The sequence below is a fragment of the Pseudophryne corroboree genome, chromosome 6 (assembly GCF_028390025.1).
Source record: "Pseudophryne corroboree isolate aPseCor3 chromosome 6, aPseCor3.hap2, whole genome shotgun sequence".
Classification (NCBI taxonomy): Eukaryota; Metazoa; Chordata; class Amphibia; order Anura; family Myobatrachidae; genus Pseudophryne; species Pseudophryne corroboree.
The window spans coordinates 706892769-706913566 of record NC_086449.1 but is presented as its reverse complement, the minus strand read 5'-3'; positions in this window follow the sequence as shown (position 1 = coordinate 706913566).

The following is a 20798-nucleotide window of genomic DNA, read 5'->3' as shown; positions in this document are numbered from 1 at the left end:
CGGAGGAGAATTTCCTGGACATGAAGGCACAAGGATGTAACTCCAGAGACTCCGGATCTTCCTGAGAAAGGACAGCCCCCACTCCAACCTCTGAGGCATCAACCTCCACAATAAAGGGAAGTTCCGGATTAGGATGTCTGAGGACAGGAGCCGAGACAAAGGCTTGTTTCAAGGCCCGGAAGGACAACTCAGCTTCATGCGACCAATTGGAGGGATCCGCTCCTTTTTTAGTCAGCGCTACTATGGGAGCGACCAGGTCAGAAAAAATATGAATGAACCGCCTATAATAATTAAAATAAAAGCGCTGAATTGCTTTTAAATTAGTGGGTTGCGCCCAATTAAGGATGGCCTGGAGCTTCTTCGGTTCCATGGAAAATCCCTTGGGAGAAATTATGTACCCTAAAAAAGATACCTCTGTGATGTGAAAATCACACTTCTCCAGCTTGGCATATAAATGATTCTCACGTAACTTTTGAAGAACCAGACACACCTGGTTAACATGTTGTTCCATCGACTCAGAATATATTAAGATGTCGTCTAAATAAACGACCACGAATTTCCCAAGGAAGTCACGGAGAACATCGTTAATGAGGTCTTGAAAAACCGCCGGAGCATTTGACAGGCCGATCGGCATCACCAGGTATTCATAGTGACCCGACTGAGTGCTGAAAGCCGTCTTCCACTCATCCCCAGATTTAATTCGGATGAGGTTGTAAGCTCCCCTAAGGTCAATTTTAGAGAAAATCACGGCGGAACGTAATTGATCAAAGAGTACAGAAATTAACAGCAAAGGATAGGTATTTTTAACAGAGATCTTATTCAGTGCCCTAAAATCAATGCATGGTCTTAGCGAGCCATCTTTTTTCTCCACAAAGAAAAAACCAGCACTTAAGGGAGATTTTGATGGTCTAATAAATCCCTTCTTTAGGCTTTCCTGAATATAATTATTCATGGCCGTGGTTTCTTGCCCGGACAAGGCATATAATCTCCCCTTAGGCAAAGTGGCCCCTGGAACAAAGTTCAATTGCGCAATCATAGGACCGATGGGGAGGCAGAATGTCCGCATTGCCTTTGGAGAACACATCAGCAAAATCCTGGTATTCCACAGGAATGAGCTCTGGGACGACTGCTGCAACCCTGACTGGATAAGAAATACATTCTTTAGCACAAAAAGAACCCCATTGAGAAATCTCCCCGGACCGTCAATCAATGGTGGGATTATGAAAGGCAAGCCAAGGGTGACCCAAAACTACAGGAACTGCCGGGCAATGTGTAAGGTAGAATTCAATATTTTCAGAATGTAAGGCTCCTACTGTAAGTATTACTGGAGGTGTACGGTGAGTAATTACCCCGTTGGAAAGTGGACCCCCATCCAAGCTGTGCATGGTGATACATCTATCCAACGGTAAATGTGGAATACCTAAGGCCTTAGCCCAAGTTAAATCCATAAAGTTTCCTGCAGCTCCACTGTCGACAAAGGCCGACACAAACGAACTGAGGCTGCCAAAGGAAACTTTAACAGGGACCAATAGAGAGTTGTTTGAGGAGATAAGCTGCAGACCTAAGTGAACCCCCTCACAATTCACCTGGTCAGAGCGTTTCCCGACTTATTCGGGCAGTTACGAGCGAAATGTCCCTTACCCCCACAGTATAAACAAAGACCGGAATTTTGTCTTCTGGTTCTTTCCTCAGGAGACAGCCGGGAGAGACCCATCTGCATGGGCTCCTCGACGTCTTCTGGGAAGGTATAAACACAAGGACTAGGCCTTACTGTTGTTCCTCTTTCAGCCCTCCGCTCTCGGAGACGACAATCAATTTTTATAGCAAGCTCCATTAGTTTATCGAGAGTCTCAGGAGCGGGGTACTGGAGGAGACTGTCTTTAATGAAATCAGATAAACCGAGGCGAAACTGACTGCGCAGGGCCGGGTCATTCCAGCCACAGTCGTTCGACCAACGGCGAAACTCGGTACAATAAACCTCCGCTGGATTTCTACCTTGTTTGAGAGCGCGCAGATGACTCTCAGCTGACGCCTCTCTATCTGGGTCATAATACAAGAGCCCTAATGATTTAAAAAAGGCGTCTACAGATAGCAACGCAGGATCCTCAGTTTTTAAACCAAACGCCCAGGTCTGAGGATCCCCCTGGAGTAATGAAATAATAATCCCCACCCGCTGGGATTCAGTACCAGAGGATGCAGGTCTTAAACGAAAATATAGCTTACAAGCTTCTTTAAAATTAAAAAAATCCTTTCTGTCACCGGAAAAACGATCAGGTAAATGCATCTTTGGTTCTGGGACTACCCTCGGGGAGGCTCGCAAAAGATCTTCCTGCGATCTCACCCGAAGAGAAAGATCCTGAACCATCTGAGTTAGTTCTTGCATCTGGTTGACTAAGAGCTGACCGGGATTAGGTCCTAAACCTGTCGGATTCACCCCCTTTAATTTTTAAGTTTTGTGGGCCGGTTATGTTATGATTCCAATACTCTGGTCTGGGGAGATCTTATAGCAAGGACCCGAGTACTGGAACGTAATGCTGAGAATGAGAGTGGGAACGGGAATAGCCCCTGGCGCCCTATCTCCGTTGTCTCGCCCGTGCTGTCAGAATTCTCTTGCGAGACTATGGTTGCTTGAGCCCATGGCAGCCGCGTTTGAAGGGCGGATTACGTCTGCCCAACTCCGATGCCCCCTCAGGTCTTAATGGGAGACAAAGAGAAATCCGAGACAGGGTGATAACAAGGGGCCCTCTAACTAAACAACAAAGCCAGGAGCTACAAACTAACCTAAAACTAGAGTATGTGCGGAAAACCACCAGAGAAAAGGACAACCAAAATACCCACTTGTCCACTCTCCTACCCGGCACCGCCGAGTTCCGGAGAGGACTGTGGAAGCGAAAACCTCCGCAAATGCTCCAAAACAGAATACAAAATAAAGCAGCCTAGGCCGCAGCACGCGGCAGAGCCGCCACTCACGAAAACCACACGAGATCCTCTGGTGACTGTTGTGGGTAAATGAGGACCAGAAGACTCCTTGGGATGGGATGACAAACACCAAGATTCGGAAACTCTGAGGACAGGAATGACCGGACACAGCAGAACTGGAACAGACGTTCAGCAAACAAAAGCAGCATGCAGGAAGCTATAACCGGCGTCTGTGTGAGGCACTGGGAAGGCTTAAAACCTTGACTCCTCCAATCAGAGTTCCAGAGCCTGATTAACATAAATGTCGTGCAGCTGCCTTGCTGCACGACCAGGAAACATGTGTTTTAATTTAACTAGATCGACCCTGCAACGGGGAACGCGGTCCGCCCGTGGCGTCCCCGTTGCTAGGGTCCTGGCGGCTCGGCGCGCCCGGCGTCCTAGCATTGCTAGGGAGCCGGCGGCTCAGCGCGCACGGCCTCCTAGCGTTGCTAGGGACCCAGCGGCTCAGCACGCTCGGCGTCCCTAGTTGCTAGGCGCCGGGCTGCGAAGGGAACCCGGACCGCGGCGCCTAACACATGTCAATGGCCTTATTCATCCCACAGACAACAGGTGTCTCCCCAGGTAAATTAGGGATACCTCACTAAAAGTGGGTAACCACGCGCTTAGTATTAGTCAGTTCTCTGAGCAGCTATATCAACAAATGGATAGTCAATCCAACTAAAAACATATATATATACATAAAATATATAGCGCTATGAATGGTATAAGCAGACAGGTGTAAATGACAATAAAATTTATTGGACATACACTATTCAATAAAAAATAAAACACAATGTTAAAAAATGGAGCTATTCATTAAAAGTTCATAGAAACCAGTCTCTGGTAAATTAGGACCTATGGGACTGTGTAGTATTGTCCAGTGGTCAGTGGACCTGGAAGATGTTACAGCCTTTTACATGGGATAAGATGTTCCACAATAGTTACCACTCTTTGAAGATGGATGGTTCCCTTAGCGGTGGTTCAGATGGCACAGACTCCAATGCCAAAAAGTGAAGGGAATTGAAGAGGTGGATGATCAACAGCAGGATAGCACACCATAAGTTGAGTCCCAGGCTTAAAGTCCACTGTCCGATGTTCTGGATGTCCCAGGTCAAGTCCTTTTAAAGGTCACTAATGTCAGTCCTGACGCGTTTCGCTGTCACCAGGGACAGCTTTATCAAAGGTGTCACTGGACTGACCACTGGACAATACTACACAGTCCCATAGGTCCTACTTTACCAGAGACTGGTTTCTATGAACTTTTTATGAATAGCTCCATTTTTTAACATTGTGTTTTATTTTTTATTGAATAGTGTATGTCCAATAAATTTTATTGTCATTTACACCTGTCTGCTTATACCATTCATAGCGCTATATATTTTATGTATATATAGGTGTCTCCCCAGGTGCCTGACTTAAACAAACCACCTCTCCATCAGAATCCTCCTTGTCAATTTCCTCCTCAGCGCCAGCAACACCCATATCCTCATCCTGGTGTACTTCAACAGTGACATCTTCAATTTGACTATCAGGAACTGGACTGTGGGTGCTCCTTCCAGCACTTGCAGGGGGCGTGCAAATGGTGGAAGAAGCCACCTCTTCCCGTCCAGTGTTGGGAAGGGCAGGCATCGCACCCGCCGACACAAGTGGACTCTCCTTGGGGATTTGTGATTTAGAAGAACACACAGTTCTTTGCTGGGCTTTTGCCAGCTTAACTCTTTTCATTTTCCTAGTGGGAGGATGAGTGCTTCCATCCTCATGTGAAGCTGAACCACTAGCCATGAACATAGGCCAGGGCCTCAGCCGTTCCTTGCCACTCCATGTCGTAAATGGCATATTGGCAAGTATACGCTTCTCTTCAAACGCTTTTAATTTAGATTTTTGGGTCATTTTACTGAACTTTTGTTTTTTGGATTTTACATGCTCTCTACTATGACATTGGGCATCGGCAGAGGCAGATCCAGAAGAAAATGAAAGGGGGGGCACTATGATAGGAGAATGTTAATAGTTATATTTACATGCACCTTTGGCATGCGTGCTCCCAGATAAGAGGAGTGGAATCACAGGGGACGTGGCCTCACAGAATACACCATCTGGTAATGATAGGCTGTAGGAGCGCATCCTAGTTTATTGTCAATGTTTCACCCTGATGAAAAGGCTAATTGGGCCTTGAAATGTTGGTCACCTGTTCCATTAGTTATGGGATCCTGGAAGGCACCCCAGCACAACATAATTCTTATAGTTTTCCGTTGCTGGTGGCAGGTGCAGCATACCTTGTTTTGGGCACTGCACTGAGACTCGGACTGCAGGACACAAACTGCCCATCTTTGATTAGCAGAAGCATTCAGCTGGATCTCCAACAAGCAGCATAAGACTTCAGCAGGACAGACCTGTCACAATCACACGGGCCGCCTTCTCAAAGCTGAGCTGAGTTTGACTGCACCTAGCATGGTGGTAAAGGAAGTGGAGGAGGAAGTGCTGAAGCCTTCTGCGCCATCATAAGTAACAGTCTTACTTGATGCTGGCATTTGAACCCCGCGCCTGGGCTGGACTCTGGCTGGCTGGCAGTGGGGCAAGTAGGCTGCAGTGTGAGCAGGGGGAGGCTGGAGCTGCAGCTCCAGAATCCCCATTGGTTACCACATGGACTTGCTGTTAGAGCAGCGGCAGGTCCTAGTGTCGGCCGGCTCTTTTATCTAATCTGACTGACGTTAATAGCAGTAGTGCTGCTGCTGTTCTCCCTTTGAAAAAGAAAGAAGTCAGAAACAATAGGGGGGCACGAGCCTGAGTGCCCCCTCCCCTGGATCCGCCTATGGGCATCGGCCTTGGCAGACGACGTTGATGGCATTTCATCGTCTCTGCCATGACTAGTGGCAGAAGCTTCAGCACTAGGTGGAAGTGGATCTTGATCTTTCCCTATTTTTCCCTCCACATTTTTGTTCTCCATTTTTAAATGTGTGGAATTATATGCCAGTAATATATCTGGAATTAGACGGCAGTAATGTCTGGAATTAGATACCAGTAGATAGATACCAGATACCACTGTGACTGGAATGATGATGACTTATGCACAGTGACAGGACACTACCACAGCACCCTACAGCAGCAAGATGCAGCACAAGACACTGGACTTTTAGTCACCACAATGCAACACTGATACTGAGCACAGATATTGAGCACTGTTCAGGATAATAGAACTGACACGGGGCAGCAAAATACAGCAATGGACTACTGTACTGTACTACTATATACTGGTCAGTGGTCACCACAGTGCAGCAATGATAATAATGAGCACAGATACTGAGCACTGTTCTGGATAATAGAACTGACACTGGGCAGCAAAATACAGCAATGGACTACTGTACTGTACTACTATATACCGGTCAGTGGTCACCACAATGCAGCAATGATAATAATGAGCACAGATACTGAGCACTGTTCTAGATAATAGAACTGACACAGGGCAGCAAAATACAGCAATGGACTACTGTATTGTACTACTATATACTGGTCAGTGGTCACCACAATGCAGCAATGATAATAATGAGCACAGATACTGAGCACTGTTCTGGATAATAGAACTGACACGGAGCAGCAAAATACAGCAATGGACTACTGTACTGTACTACTATATACTGGTCAGTGGTCACCACAATGCAGCAATGATAATAATGAGCACAGATATTGAGCACTGTTCAGGATAATAGAACTGACACTGGGCAGCGAGAACAGCACTGGACTACTGTACTGTACTGCTGTATACTGGTCACCACAATGCAGCAATGATAATAATGAGCACAGATTTTGAGCAATGTTCAGGATAATGGAACTGACACAGAGCAGCAAAATACAGCAATGGACTACTATACTGTACTACTATATACTGGTCACCACAATGCAGCAATGATAATAATGTGCACAGATACTGAGCACTGTTCTGGATAATAGAACTGACACGGAGCAGCAAAATACAGCAATGGACTACTATACTGTACTACTATATACTGGTCACCACAATGCAGCAATGATAATAATGTGCACAGATACTGATCACTGTTCTGGATAATAGAACTGACACGGAGCAGCAAAATACAGCAATGGACTACTGTACTGTACTACTATATATATATACTGGTCACCACAATGCAGCGCTGATACTGAGCACAGATATTGAGCACAGATTTAGCTGATATTGGGCTATTCAGGCAGAGAACGTAGCCATGTCCTCTCGCTATCTCGACAATGCACGAGTGAAAATGGCGGCGACGCGCGGCTCTTTATATGGAATCCAAATCTCGCGAGAATCTGACAGCGGGATGATGACATTTTCCCCCGTTCGGGTTTTGCATGTTAGGCGGGAAGAACCGAAGCTGCCTCGGACCCGTGTAAACCACGTGAAGTTCGGGGGGGTTCAGATCTCGACGAACAGAACCGGCTCATCTCTAATAATTAGCATATAACAAGCTATATTCTGCTCCAGACAAAGTGCAGTTTATGTAAGACATACTTCAGACATATGCAGTTCCAATGATCACGGTATGTCACGTACCAGATTCTCTCCCTAGTGAGATGATTGCGCACTTTAGATCCACAGACACACACAGCAGACTTGGTAGGAAAACCTGCTGCCACTGGGCATGTGCAGCAGCTCCATGCCGCTCTTTAATATTGCATATAATGGCCACTGGCCAGGCTGCGGGGAAGGGGGTTTTCTGGGCAACTGGAACCCCCCCTTTAACTGCTTTTGCCTAGGCATCACACACATATTCCCTTATAAAACAACACACCACAGTGATTTTCCCCAATCTTATATGTGTATTAAAATATGTGTAGTGTATCAGGCAGAGTAAAGTCACCATCTACTACCTGCTGCAAGTCCATAGTCTGTACCACTTGTGATTGATGCTCTATATTATATTTTACATTTTTGGAGCAGGCCTGTCCATGGGGGACACTTATTTTTGCCATGATTTGATAGCTATTAAACCAGGGATCTGGTTCTCAACATACTTTTTCATAGCTATATTGATGTCGAATTCACACTATATGTTACTGGAATTATATCAAGCAAGATGCTACAAATCTTTTAACTTTTTCTGTTCGTTAAGTATATCAAAGGTTGTACTGCCTATCCCTGGTAAATTATATGCTAAGGAATATTTTCTATCATTTTCTTGAGTGACTCAAAACTATGGAATGCCGAGTATGTTTAAATACCAGGACTAGGAACAGGTATTTTGGATTCTTGGGCAGACAACACAACTTGACTACCAATTATGGAATATGAATTGGTTGATTGGAGCTCCTCTTTTAACAACCTCTTCCATTCATACAGTGTTATGTTTGCTAAGATAAGTGACTGTCTAATTGCTCTCAGCGACTGTGAAACAAGAGACCCTGCGAAGATTGATGCTTAATTCCCAACATGACACATGCTTCAGCAGATTGCATTGTCATTACCAGCTAAAATTGTGACAGTCCCACAAAAAACTGGGAGGTGTTGATGTGTCATCATAAGATATACTGATAAATGAATACGCAAAATATGACTAAAATTTAAAAAATATCGCAAAACTGACACAGTATTAATGTGTTATATTAATGGAAATCATATGCACGGATCTTATGTGAATCAGATTATTTTGTTTTTTGAGGGTCATGTGGTTTAACAGTGTAAAAGCTAAATAAGACAGGAAAAATAAATGACACAGGAAAAAGAAATGACTGATTGCGCTATATCACCAGGTGCGTATATGAATAAAGACACATTAAAAATCACCTCTCTGGTTTTTATTTTAGTTCAAAAAATATATATATCACAAATTAAAATATAATAAAAAACTCAATATGCATGCAAATTCATTATGAGCTCATTCTAAAACTGTGACACTAATTCTCTGTTTTAGCATCCAGTGCTCAGATCTATTGTTAAGAACAGTTATTTCTTCCACTGATGTATTGTGAATAAAAAGTAACTTGTGTTCCCACGGCAATGAATGGTGTTTTTCCAAATATATTGGGACACAGTCCTCTACATATGAACACAGTATACTAACAGGAATTTGGAAAAACAATAGATCTGAGGTAGAGATGAGCGGGTTCGGTTTCTCTGAATCCGAACCCGCACGAACTTCATGTTTTTTTTCACGGGTCCGAGCGACTCGGATCTTCCCGCCTTGCTCGGTTAACCCGAGCGCGCCCGAACGTCATCATGACGCTGTCGGATTCTCGCGAGGCTCGGATTCTATCGCGAGACTCGGATTCTATATAAGGAGCCGCGCGTCGCCGCCATTTTCACACGTGCATTGAGATTGATAGGGAGAGGACGTGGCTGGCGTCCTCTCCATTTAGATTATAAGAGAGAGAGATTTACTGGAGCTTAGGACTAGGAGGAGTACTGTAGAAGTGTAGAGAGTGCAGAGAGTTTACTAGTGAGTGACCCCCAGACAGTGCAGTTTATTTAATATATCCGTTCTCTGCCTGAAAAAAGCGATACACACAGTGACTCAGTCACATACCATATCTGTGTGCACTGCTCAGGCTCAGCCCAGTGTGCTGCATCATCTATATATATTATATATCTGTCTGACTGCTCAGCTCACACAGCTTATAATTGTGGGGGAGACTGGGGAGCACTGCAGTGCCAGTTATAGGTTATAGCAGGAGCCAGGAGTACATAATATTATATAGTGAGTGACCCCCAGACAGTGCAGTTTATTTAATATATCCGTTCTCTGCCTGAAAAAAGCGATACACACAGTGACTCAGTCACATACCATATCTGTGTGCACTGCTCAGGCTCAGCCCAGTGTGCTGCATCATCTATATATATTATATATCTGTCTGACTGCTCAGCTCACACAGCTTATAATTGTGGGGGAGACTGGGGAGCACTGCAGTGCCAGTTATAGGTTATAGCAGGAGCCAGGAGTACATAATATTATATTAAAATTAAACAGTGCACACTTTTGCTGCAGGAGTGCCACTGCCAGTGTGACTGACCAGTGACCTGACCACACTGACCACCAGTATAGTTAGTAGTATACTTATATTGTGATTGCCTGAAAAAGTTAAACACTCGTCGTGTGACTTCACTTGTGTGTTGTTGTTTTTTTTATTCTATAAAAATAAAACTCATTCTGCTGACAGACAGTGTCCAGCAGGTCCGTCATTATATAATATATAATATATACCTGTCCGGCTGCAGTAGTGATATATATATATTTTTTATATCATTTATCATCCAGTCGCAGCAGACACAGTACGGTAGTTCACGGCTGTGGCTACCTCTGTGTCTGCACTCGGCAGGCAGTCCGTCCATAATTGTATACCACCTAACCGTGGTTTTTTTTTCTTCTTTATACATACATACTACTACGACATCTCTTTATCAACCAGTCTATATTAGCAGCAGACACAGTACAGTACGGTAGTTCACGGCTGTGGCTACCTCTGTGTCTGCACTCGGCAGGCAGTCCGTCCATAATTGTATACCACCTAACCGTGGTTTTTTTTTCTTTCTTCTTTATACATACATAGTTACATAGACATCTCTTTATCAACCAGTCTATATTAGCAGCAGACACAGTACAGTACGGTAGTTCACGGCTGTGGCTACCTCTGTGTCTGCACTCGGCAGGCAGTCCGTCCATAATTGTATACCACCTAACCGTGGTTTTTTTTTCTTTCTTCTTTATACATACATAGTTACATAGACACCTCTTTATCAACCAGTCTATATTAGCAGCAGACACAGTACAGTACGGTAGTTCACGGCTGTGGCTACCTCTGTGTCTGCACTCGGCAGGCAGTCCGTCCATAATTGTATACCACCTAACCGTGGTTTTTTTTTCTTTCTTCTTTATACATACATAGTTACATAGACATCTCTTTATCAACCAGTCTATATTAGCAGCAGACACAGTACAGTACGGTAGTTCACGGCTGTGGCTACCTCTGTGTCTGCACTCGGCAGGCAGTCCGTCCATAATTGTATACCACCTAACCGTGGTTTTTTTTTCTTTCTTCTTTATACATACATACTACTACGACATCTCTTTATCAACCAGTCTATATTATTAGCAGCAGACACAGTACAGTACGGTAGTTCACGGCTGTGGCTACCTCTGTGTCTGCACTCGGCAGGCAGTCCGTCCATAATTGTATACCACCTAACCGTGGTTTTTTTTTCTTTCTTCTTTATACATACATAGTTACATAGACATCTCTTTATCAACCAGTCTATATTAGCAGCAGACACAGTACAGTACGGTAGTTCACGGCTGTGGCTACCTCTGTGTCTGCACTCGGCAGGCAGTCCATAATTGTATACTAGTATCCATCTCCATTGTTTACCTGAGGTGCCTTTTAGTTGTGCCTATTAAAATATGGAGAACAAAAATGTTGAGGTTCCAAAATTAGGGAAAGATCAAGATCCACTTCCACCTCGTGCTGAAGCTGCTGCCACTAGTCATGGCCGAGACGATGAAATGCCAGCAACGTCGTCTGCCAAGGCCGATGCCCAATGTCATAGTACAGAGCATGTCAAATCCAAAACACCAAATATCAGAAAAAAAAGGACTCCAAAACCTAAAATAAAATTGTCGGAGGAGAAGCGTAAACTTGCCAATATGCCATTTACGACACGGAGTGGCAAGGAACGGCTGAGGCCCTGGCCTATGTTCATGGCTAGTGGTTCAGCTTCACATGAGGATGGAAGCACTCAGCCTCTCAATAGAAAAATGAAAAGACTCAAGCTGGCAAAAGCAGCACAGCAAAGAACTGTGCATTCTTCGAAATCCCAAATCCACAAGGAGAGTCCAATTGTGTCGGTTGCGATGCCTGACCTTCCCAACACTGGACGTGAAGAGCATGCACCTTCCACCATTTGCACGCCCCCTGCAAGTGCTGGAAGGAGCACCCGCAGTCCAGTTCCTGATAGTCAGATTGAAGATGTCAGTGTTGAAGTACACCAGGATGAGGAGGATATGGGTGTTGCTGGCGCTGGGGAGGAAATTGACCAGGAGGATTCTGATGGTGAGGTGGTTTGTTTAAGTCAGGCACCCGGGGAGACACCTGTTGTCCGTGGGAGGAATATGGCCGTTGACATGCCAGGTGAAAATACCAAAAAAATCAGCTCTTCGGTGTGGAGGTATTTCACCAGAAATGCGGACAACAGGTGTCAAGCCGTGTGTTCCCTTTGTCAAGCTGTAATAAGTAGGGGTAAGGACGTTAACCACCTCGGAACATCCTCCCTTATACGTCACCTGCAGCGCATTCATAATAAGTCAGTGACAAGTTCAAAAACTTTGGGTGACAGCGGAAGCAGTCCACTGACCAGTAAATCCCTTCCTCTTGTAACCAAGCTCACGCAAACCACCCCACCAACTCCCTCAGTGTCAATTTCCTCCTTCCCCAGGAATGCCAATAGTCCTGCAGGCCATGTCACTGGCAATTCTGACGAGTCCTCTCCTGCCTGGGATTCCTCCGATGCATCCTTGCGTGTAACGCCTACTGCTGCTGGCGCTGCTGTTGTTGCCGCTGGGAGTCGATGGTCATCCCAGAGGGGAAGTCGTAAGCCCACTTGTACTACTTCCAGTAAGCAATTGACTGTTCAACAGTCCTTTGCGAGGAAGATGAAATATCACAGCAGTCATCCTACTGCAAAGCGGATAACTGAGGCCTTGGCATCCTGGGTGGTGAGAAACGTGGTTCCGGTATCCATCATTACTGCAGAGCCAACTAGAGACTTGTTGGAGGTACTGTGTCCCCGGTACCAAATACCATCTAGGTTCCATTTCTCTAGGCAGGCGATACCGAAAATGTACACAGACCTCAGAAAAAGAGTCACCAGTGTCCTAAAAAATGCAGCTGTACCCAATGTCCACTTAACCACGGACATGTGGACAAGTGGAGCAGGGCAGGGTCAGGACTATATGACTGTGACAGCCCACTGGGTAGATGTATGGACTCCCGCCGCAAGAACAGCAGCGGCGGCACCAGTAGCAGCATCTCGCAAACGCCAACTCTCTCCTAGGCAGGCTACGCTTTGTATCACCGGTTTCCAGAATACGCACACAGCTGAAAACCTCTTACGGCAACTGAGGAAGATCATCGCGGAATGGCTTACCCCAATTGGACTCTCCTGTGGATTTGTGGCATCGGACAACGCCAGCAATATTGTGTGTGCATTAAATATGGGCAAATTCCAGCACGTCCCATGTTTTGCACATACCTTGAATTTGGTGGTGCAGAATTTTTTAAAAAACGACAGGGGCGTGCAAGAGATGCTGTCGGTGGCCAGAAGAATTGCGGGACACTTTCGGCGTACAGGCACCACGTACAGAAGACTGGAGCACCACCAAAAACTACTGAACCTGCCCTGCCATCATCTGAAGCAAGAAGTGGTAACGAGGTGGAATTCAACCCTCTATATGCTTCAGAGGTTGGAGGAGCAGCAAAAGGCCATTCAAGCCTATACAATTGAGCACGATATAGTAGGTGGAATGCACCTGTCTCAAGCGCAGTGGAGAATGATTTCAACGTTGTGCAAGGTTCTGATGCCCTTTGAACTTGCCACATGTGAAGTCAGTTCAGACACTGCCAGCCTGAGTCAGGTCATTCCCCTCATCAGGCTTTTGCAGAAGAAGCTGGAGACATTGAAGGAGGAGCTAACACGGAGCGATTCCGCTAGGTATGTGGGACTTGTGGATGGAGCCCTTAATTCGCTTAACAAGGATTCACGGGTGGTCAATCTGTTGAAATCAGAGCACTACATTTTGGCCACCGTGCTCGATCCTAGATTTAAAGCCTACCTTGGATCTCTCTTTCCGGCAGACACAAGTCTGCTGGGGTTGAAAGACCTGCTGGTGACAAAATTGTCAAGTCAAGCGGAACGCGACCTGTCAACATCTCCTCCTTCACATTCTCCCGCAACTGGGGGTGTGAGGAAAAGGCTCAGAAATCCGAGCCCACCCGCTGGCGGTGATGCAGGGCAGTCTGGAGCGACTGCTGATGCTGACATCTGGTCCGGACTGAAGGACCTGACAACGATTACGGACATGTCGTCTACTGTCACTGCATATGATTCTCTCAACATTGATAGAATGGTGGAGGATTATATGAGTGACCGCATCCAAGTAGGCACGTCACACAATCCGTACTTATACTGGCAGGAAAAAGAGGCAATTTGGAGGCCCTTGCACAAACTGGCTTTATTCTACCTAAGTTGCCCTCCCACAAGTGTGTACTCCGAAAGAGTGTTTAGTGCCGCCGCTCACCTTGTCAGCAATCGGCGTACGAGGTTACATCCAGAAAATGTGGAGAAGATGATGTTCATTAAAATGAATTATAATCAATTCCTCCGCGGAGACATTGACCAGCAGCAATTGCCTCCACAAAGTACACAGGGAGCTGAGATGGTGGATTCCAGTGGGGACGAATTGATAATCTGTGAGGAGGGGGATGTACACGGTGATATAACGGAGGGTGAAGATGAGGTGGACATCTTGCCTCTGTAGAGCCAGTTTGTGCAAGGAGAGATTAATTGCTTCTTTTTTGGGGGGGGTCCAAACCAACCCGTCATATCAGTCACAGTCGTGTGGCAGACCCTGTCACTGAAATGATGGGTTGGTTAAAGTGTGCATGTCCTGTTTTGTTTATACAACATAAGGGTGGGTGGGAGGGCCCAAGGACAATTCCATCTTGCACCTCTTTTTTCTTTTCTTTTTCTTTGCATCATGTGCTGATTGGGGAGGGTTTTTTGGAAGGGACATCCTGCGTGACACTGCAGTGCCACTCCTAAATGGGCCCGGTGTTTGTGTCGGCCACTAGGGTCGCTAATCTTACTCACACAGTCAGCTACCTCATTGCGCCTCTTTTTTTCTTTGCGTCATGTGCTGTTTGGGGAGGGTTTTTTGGAAGGGACATCCTGCGTGACACTGCAGTGCCACTCCTAGATGGGCCCGGTGTTTGTGTCGGCCACTAGGGTCGCTAATCTTACTCACACAGCTACCTCATTGCGCCTCTTTTTTTCTTTGCGTCATGTGCTGTTTGGGGAGGGTTTTTTGGAAGGGACATCCTGCGTGACACTGCAGTGCCACTCCTAGATGGGCCCGGTGTTTGTGTCGGCCACTAGGGTCGCTAATCTTACTCACACAGCTACCTCATTGCGCCTCTTTTTTTCTTTGCGTCATGTGCTGTTTGGGGAGGGTTTTTTGGAAGGGCCATCCTGCGTGACACTGCAGTGCCACTCCTAGATGGGCCCGGTGTTTGTGTCGGCCACTAGGGTCGCTAATCTTACTCACACAGCTACCTCATTGCGCCTCTTTTTTTCTTTGCGTCATGTGCTGTTTGGGGAGGGTTTTTTGGAAGGGACATCCTGCGTGACACTGCAGTGCCACTCCTAGATGGGCCCGGTGTTTGTGTCGGCCACTAGGGTCGCTTATCTTACTCACACAGCGACCTCGGTGCAAATTTTAGGACTAAAAATAATATTGTGAGGTGTGAGGTATTCAGAATAGACTGAAAATGAGTGTAAATTATGGTTTTTGAGGTTAATAATACTTTGGGATCAAAATGACCCCCAAATTCTATGATTTAAGCTGTTTTTTAGTGTTTTTTGAAAAAAACACCCGAATCCAAAACACACCCGAATCCGACAAAAAAAATTCGGTGAGGTTTTGCCAAAACGCGTTCGAACCCAAAACACGGCCGCGGAACCGAACCCAAAACCAAAACACAAAACCCGAAAAATTTCAGGCGCTCATCTCTAATCTGAGGTTAGATAGGAGGTTGCAGCTTAAATTATATTATAAACTATAAATGAGTATTATGATTAATTGATTAGCGCCTGGACTAGTGTTGTTTTTTTCTAAAAGCTAAATAAGACTATAATCAGAAGCTATGCAGGATGAATAATAGGAATGACACAAGTAAACTGTATATTTTGGTTACATTTAAGAATGATCAGTTTATAAATTATCAAAATGTTTTGGGGCAAAATAGCTCAAATTAAATGCCTGTTTAACAATTTACCTGTTATGTAATCCCTATTCCTGTAACTGTATCTAACCATTATTTTATGTTGCTGATTTTGCTATTCAGCTTATTATGAGTAAACTTGAAAAGTGTTGTTTCTGCTCCACTGATTCACATCATTGCAGACTAAGCGGTCTATTCAATTGATCCGACAAGTCGGAAAAACTGTATTTTCCGACTTTTGTAGGTCGAATCTGCATTCGACCTATTCACGTCCGTTGACGTTTTTCCGACTTGGTGAAGGACAGGGAGGAGTCAAGAGTGATGCTCAGGCAGCAGGGTTGGGTAACGGGGAAGATGACAGTGTTGTCAACAGTGATAGAAATATTGGGGGGGGGTGGAGACTCTGGGTGGGGGAAAGATGATGAGTTAAGTTTTGTCCACGTTGAGCTTCAGGGAGCGCTCAGACATCCAGGAGGAGATGGCAGAGAGCTGGATACCCGAGAGAGTACCGAGGGAGAGAGATCGGGAGAGGAGAGGTATAGTTGTGTATAATCCTTATAGAGGTGGTATTGGAAGCCGAAGGAGCTTATGTGCGCACCAAGGGAAGAGGTGTATATGGAGAAGAGAAGGGGGCCAAGGACAGGACCCTGGGGAACACCAATGGGGAGGGTGGAAGGGGGTGAGGTGGAGGCAGACACCGAGAATGAGTGGTTAGCAAGGTAAGAGGTAAACCAGGCAAGGACAGAGCTAGAGAGGCCAATTGATTGGAGGGTGCAGAGAAGGAGAGGATTGTCCACAGTGTCAATGGCAGAAGAGAGATCCAGGAGGATGAGCAGAGGAGTGACCCCTAGATTTGGCCAAAGGCAGGTCATTGGTGACTTTAACCAAGGCAGTTTCAGTGGAGTGAAGTGGGCGAAAGCCAGATTGAAGAGGATCAAGGATGGAGTAGTCAGAGAGGTAGCTGGTGAGACGGCTGAATACCAGCCGCTCAAGTATTTTGGAGGCATATAGGAGAAGAGAGATGTGGCGGTAGCTAGCAGTTGAGGAAGGGTCAAGGTTAGGTTTTTTGAGAATAGGTGAGACAAGAGAATGTTTGAATGGTGAGGCAAAGATGTCAGTAAAGAGTGATAGGTTGAAGTGGTGAGCAAGGTAGGAGCAGGCGGTGGGGGAAAGGGAGCGGAGGAGATGGGAGGGGAGGGGGTCCAGGGGGCAGGTAGAGGGGGAAAAGGATAGGATGAGGGAGTGTACTTCTTTGTCTGTGGTTGGGAGTAAGGAGCATAAGGTGGGATGATTGGAGGGAGATGATGGTGGGGGAGGGGGGCTGCCAAGGGAAGACAGGAGGAGATTTCATATCGGATTGCCTCAACTTTTGAGGAGAAGAAGGAGGCAAAGTCAGTGGCAGTGAGGGAGGGTTGAAGAAGAGAAGGGGGGCGCGAAGGAGAGTGTAGAAAGTATTAAAGAGTTGGTGGGGATTGGAGAAGAGATGAGTGATTGGAAAAAGGATTGCTTGGCAAGGGAGAGAGAAGAGCGATAGGAAGAGAAAACAAACTTGAAATGAAGGTAGTCGGCCAGAGAGCGAGATTTCCTCCAGAGGCGCTTGGCAGTGCGAGAGCATTTTTTGATAAATCTGGTCAGTTTAGTGTGCTAGGGTTGGGGTTTAGAAAGGCAGAGGGGAACAGAGGAGACAGGAGCAACAGAATCAAGTGCAGAGGTGAGGGTGGAATTATAGAAGGAGGCCGCCTGGTTGGGGGTTGATTGCTACTAGCCATGATGATATCACAGGTGCATATCATCGCGTCAGTGGCCGCACTTTATGGCAGCCCGAATTCACACAAAAGTGGTCGCTGCCCCAAGGGGCTCTGAGCACTTTGGTGCAAATCCAGCCTGAAACCAGCCTGCGAAGGGTGCGAGATCATGTGCCGTTGCCGGCATTTAAATGCCAGGGGAATGGCACATCGTACCCTTCGCGTGTAATAGGATTGACCCCATAGAGTAGGAAATTCTTAAAGTACCACTAACCAAACATCTAATCGTTTCCTGTTACAAAATACCCACCCATCACACACGGTTTAAGGGCATTTATGTGGAGAGATAAAATACCAACCAATCTACTCATGTCACTTTTAAAACACAGCCTGTAAAATGAGAGTTAGAAGCTGTATTTCTCTCCACCGTATCTATTCATGCATTGATAAATACCCCACTTTGGTCTTAAACTCTGAAAGAACCTGAAAAGAAGTATGTAATGAGATGTTATTAATTGGGCCATCCACTGCATTGCACATGCACTAGAATAGGCCACCTATAAAACACAGTTGTGCGAATGACAAAAGCTAGTTATTAATACAGTACATCTTAAATAAGGACACAACACAAGAAAATTGAGTTCACAGCTTTTATTAATTAAATGAAATTGCTAAATTATTTCTTCTGGTGTCGAAAAGGCACTACACCTCGACATACAGCAAATCTAGGTACAGATGCTTCCTCATACAATGCATAATTCAATGAAATTTTACAATATCACTATGGTTTCACAAAAATAATAACAATAATAACAATAATAATACTACAGTAAAGTTTCCGCAATCGTAACCTTGGGGACCCATAGAGGATTATAGTTCAGTTCACCTGAAGCAGCCTTGTGGTGCACTTTCCCGTATGAATGTTCATGAATATAATAACAGGGTTGCCAAGTCCTTGGTCTATATATTAATTAGCTGGGATTGCAAACTGTTTACTTTTATTAAATGTTGCACTCTAATGAATAATATTAGTTGCAACTCTCTGATATGCTTGCAGTGGCCACTTAGTAACTATCTAAGAAACTATGAACAGGGTCACCTCCCTAAGGCAATCTAAAGGCTTCCAAAATTCTGTACTAATGCCTAGAGTTTGCTGACTGTAAGTTTTAACAGTAAAAAACTGTCACTGCTCTTTAGTTTGAAGTTAGACACAATACTTTCCTTACTATGCTGTGAGCGAATTATCCTCCTGTATGCTGCTCTGCCCCGACTTCCCCTAGGTCAGAGGTTCCCAAACTGTGTGCCATGGCTCCCTGGGGTGCCTCGGGACACTTGCAGGGGTGCCCGGGGTTGGTGGTCCAGGACCAATTCAAATTATTCATGGTCAATATAATAGGCAAAACTAGTGCTGGTGGCTGCCAGTCATAAAATATGTGGCCAAACAGAAGCAAATGTTGTCCCTCACCACACAACTGACCCTAAGGATGACATATAAACACGATCTACTCAATGCAATAAGAAATTTTTGGCCTAGGGGTGCCGTGAAAAAAATTCTGATATTCTAGGGTGCCGTGATTCAAAAAACTTTGGAAACCACTGCCCTAGGTAATGCAGCTCTGGACTAGGTAGTGGCACGTGGCTGTATCTTAGTGAGTTCTCTAGAAAACCATAATGGTACTGCTGGTCAAGCTGAATTACTGAAATGGCCAATGGTTTGTAATTAGAAAACTGTCCCTATGAGCAGGATATAGTTTAGGTTGTAGCTGATTAAACTTAATAATATAGCTGCCAACAATGAAATCCCTCTAAATTTGTCTGGTGGGAGTGGGAGTGCGGCTGTCAGGTTACCGACCTGTTTTCACAGCATTAGCATTCACTTCTTAAAGGCACTTGTAAATACAGGTAAGATACCATTAAAACAAACAGACAAGGGAAATATTAAGCTATAATGTATGCTTGCGAACGCAAGAAGCCTATCAGGTAAAATGAGGGAATTGGAATTGTTTGTATCAAAATCTCAGTATGATATTATAGGCATTACGGAAACATGGTGGGATGACTCTCACGACTGCGTTGCGAATTTGGAGGGATATTCTCTTTTCAGGAGGGATAGGTCTACCAAAAGGGGAGAAGGGATATGTCTCTTTGTTAAACCATCTCTAGAACCAAACTTAATAGATGGTATTTACGAGGGGACTGGAGATAACGTGGTCACTATGGATTGAGATCACAAGTGGGGGCACAGAAGCAAAGAAATTAGTCATTGGCATGTGCTACAAGCAACCGGATATTAGCGTACATGATGAGGAACAACTCTTACAGCAAATTGAAAAAGCTGCGGGAATGGGGGACATCCTAGTGTTAGGGGATTTTAACTATCCGGATATAAATTGGAGTAATGATTCATGAGTAAAAACTAGGAGCAGTAGGTTCTTAAATACATTACAGGATCAATACTTGACTCAATTAGTCGAGGACCCAACTAGAGGTAAAACTATTCTGTACCTAGTTATTACCAATAATGTGGACATTATATCAAACACTAAAGTTGGGGAGACCTTGGGAAACAGTGACCACTATATGATCACATTCGACATCAGTTTCAAGAAACATAGCTATAAGGGAACAACTAAAACATTTAACTTTAGAAAAGCTAACTTCAATATGCTGAGACAGGCACTAAACGACATTGACTGGGAAGTTTTGTTTCATGGTAAAGAAACATCGGAAATGTGGGTTGCTTTAAAAGGGTTGCTTGATAGCGATATTCACAAATTCATTCCCATGAGCAGTAAACGCAGTAGTTCTAAACACAAGCCAATGTGGCTTAATAAGGAGGTCAAAGAGGCAATGGCTAAAAAGAGACATGATTTCAAAACATTAAAATCTAATGAAGGGGAGGAGTCATTCCAGTATTATAAGGATTGCAATAAAAAATGCAAAAAAGTGATAAGGGCAGCTGAAATTGTAAACGAAAAGCAAATCGCTATAGAGAGTAAAACCAATCCTAAAAAGTTTTATAAATACATAAACATAAAAGGTTAAAGAAGGAGAACATAGGCCCATTAAAAGATGAATTGAGAGCTTTGATAAACGAAGATAAAACAAAAGCTGAAA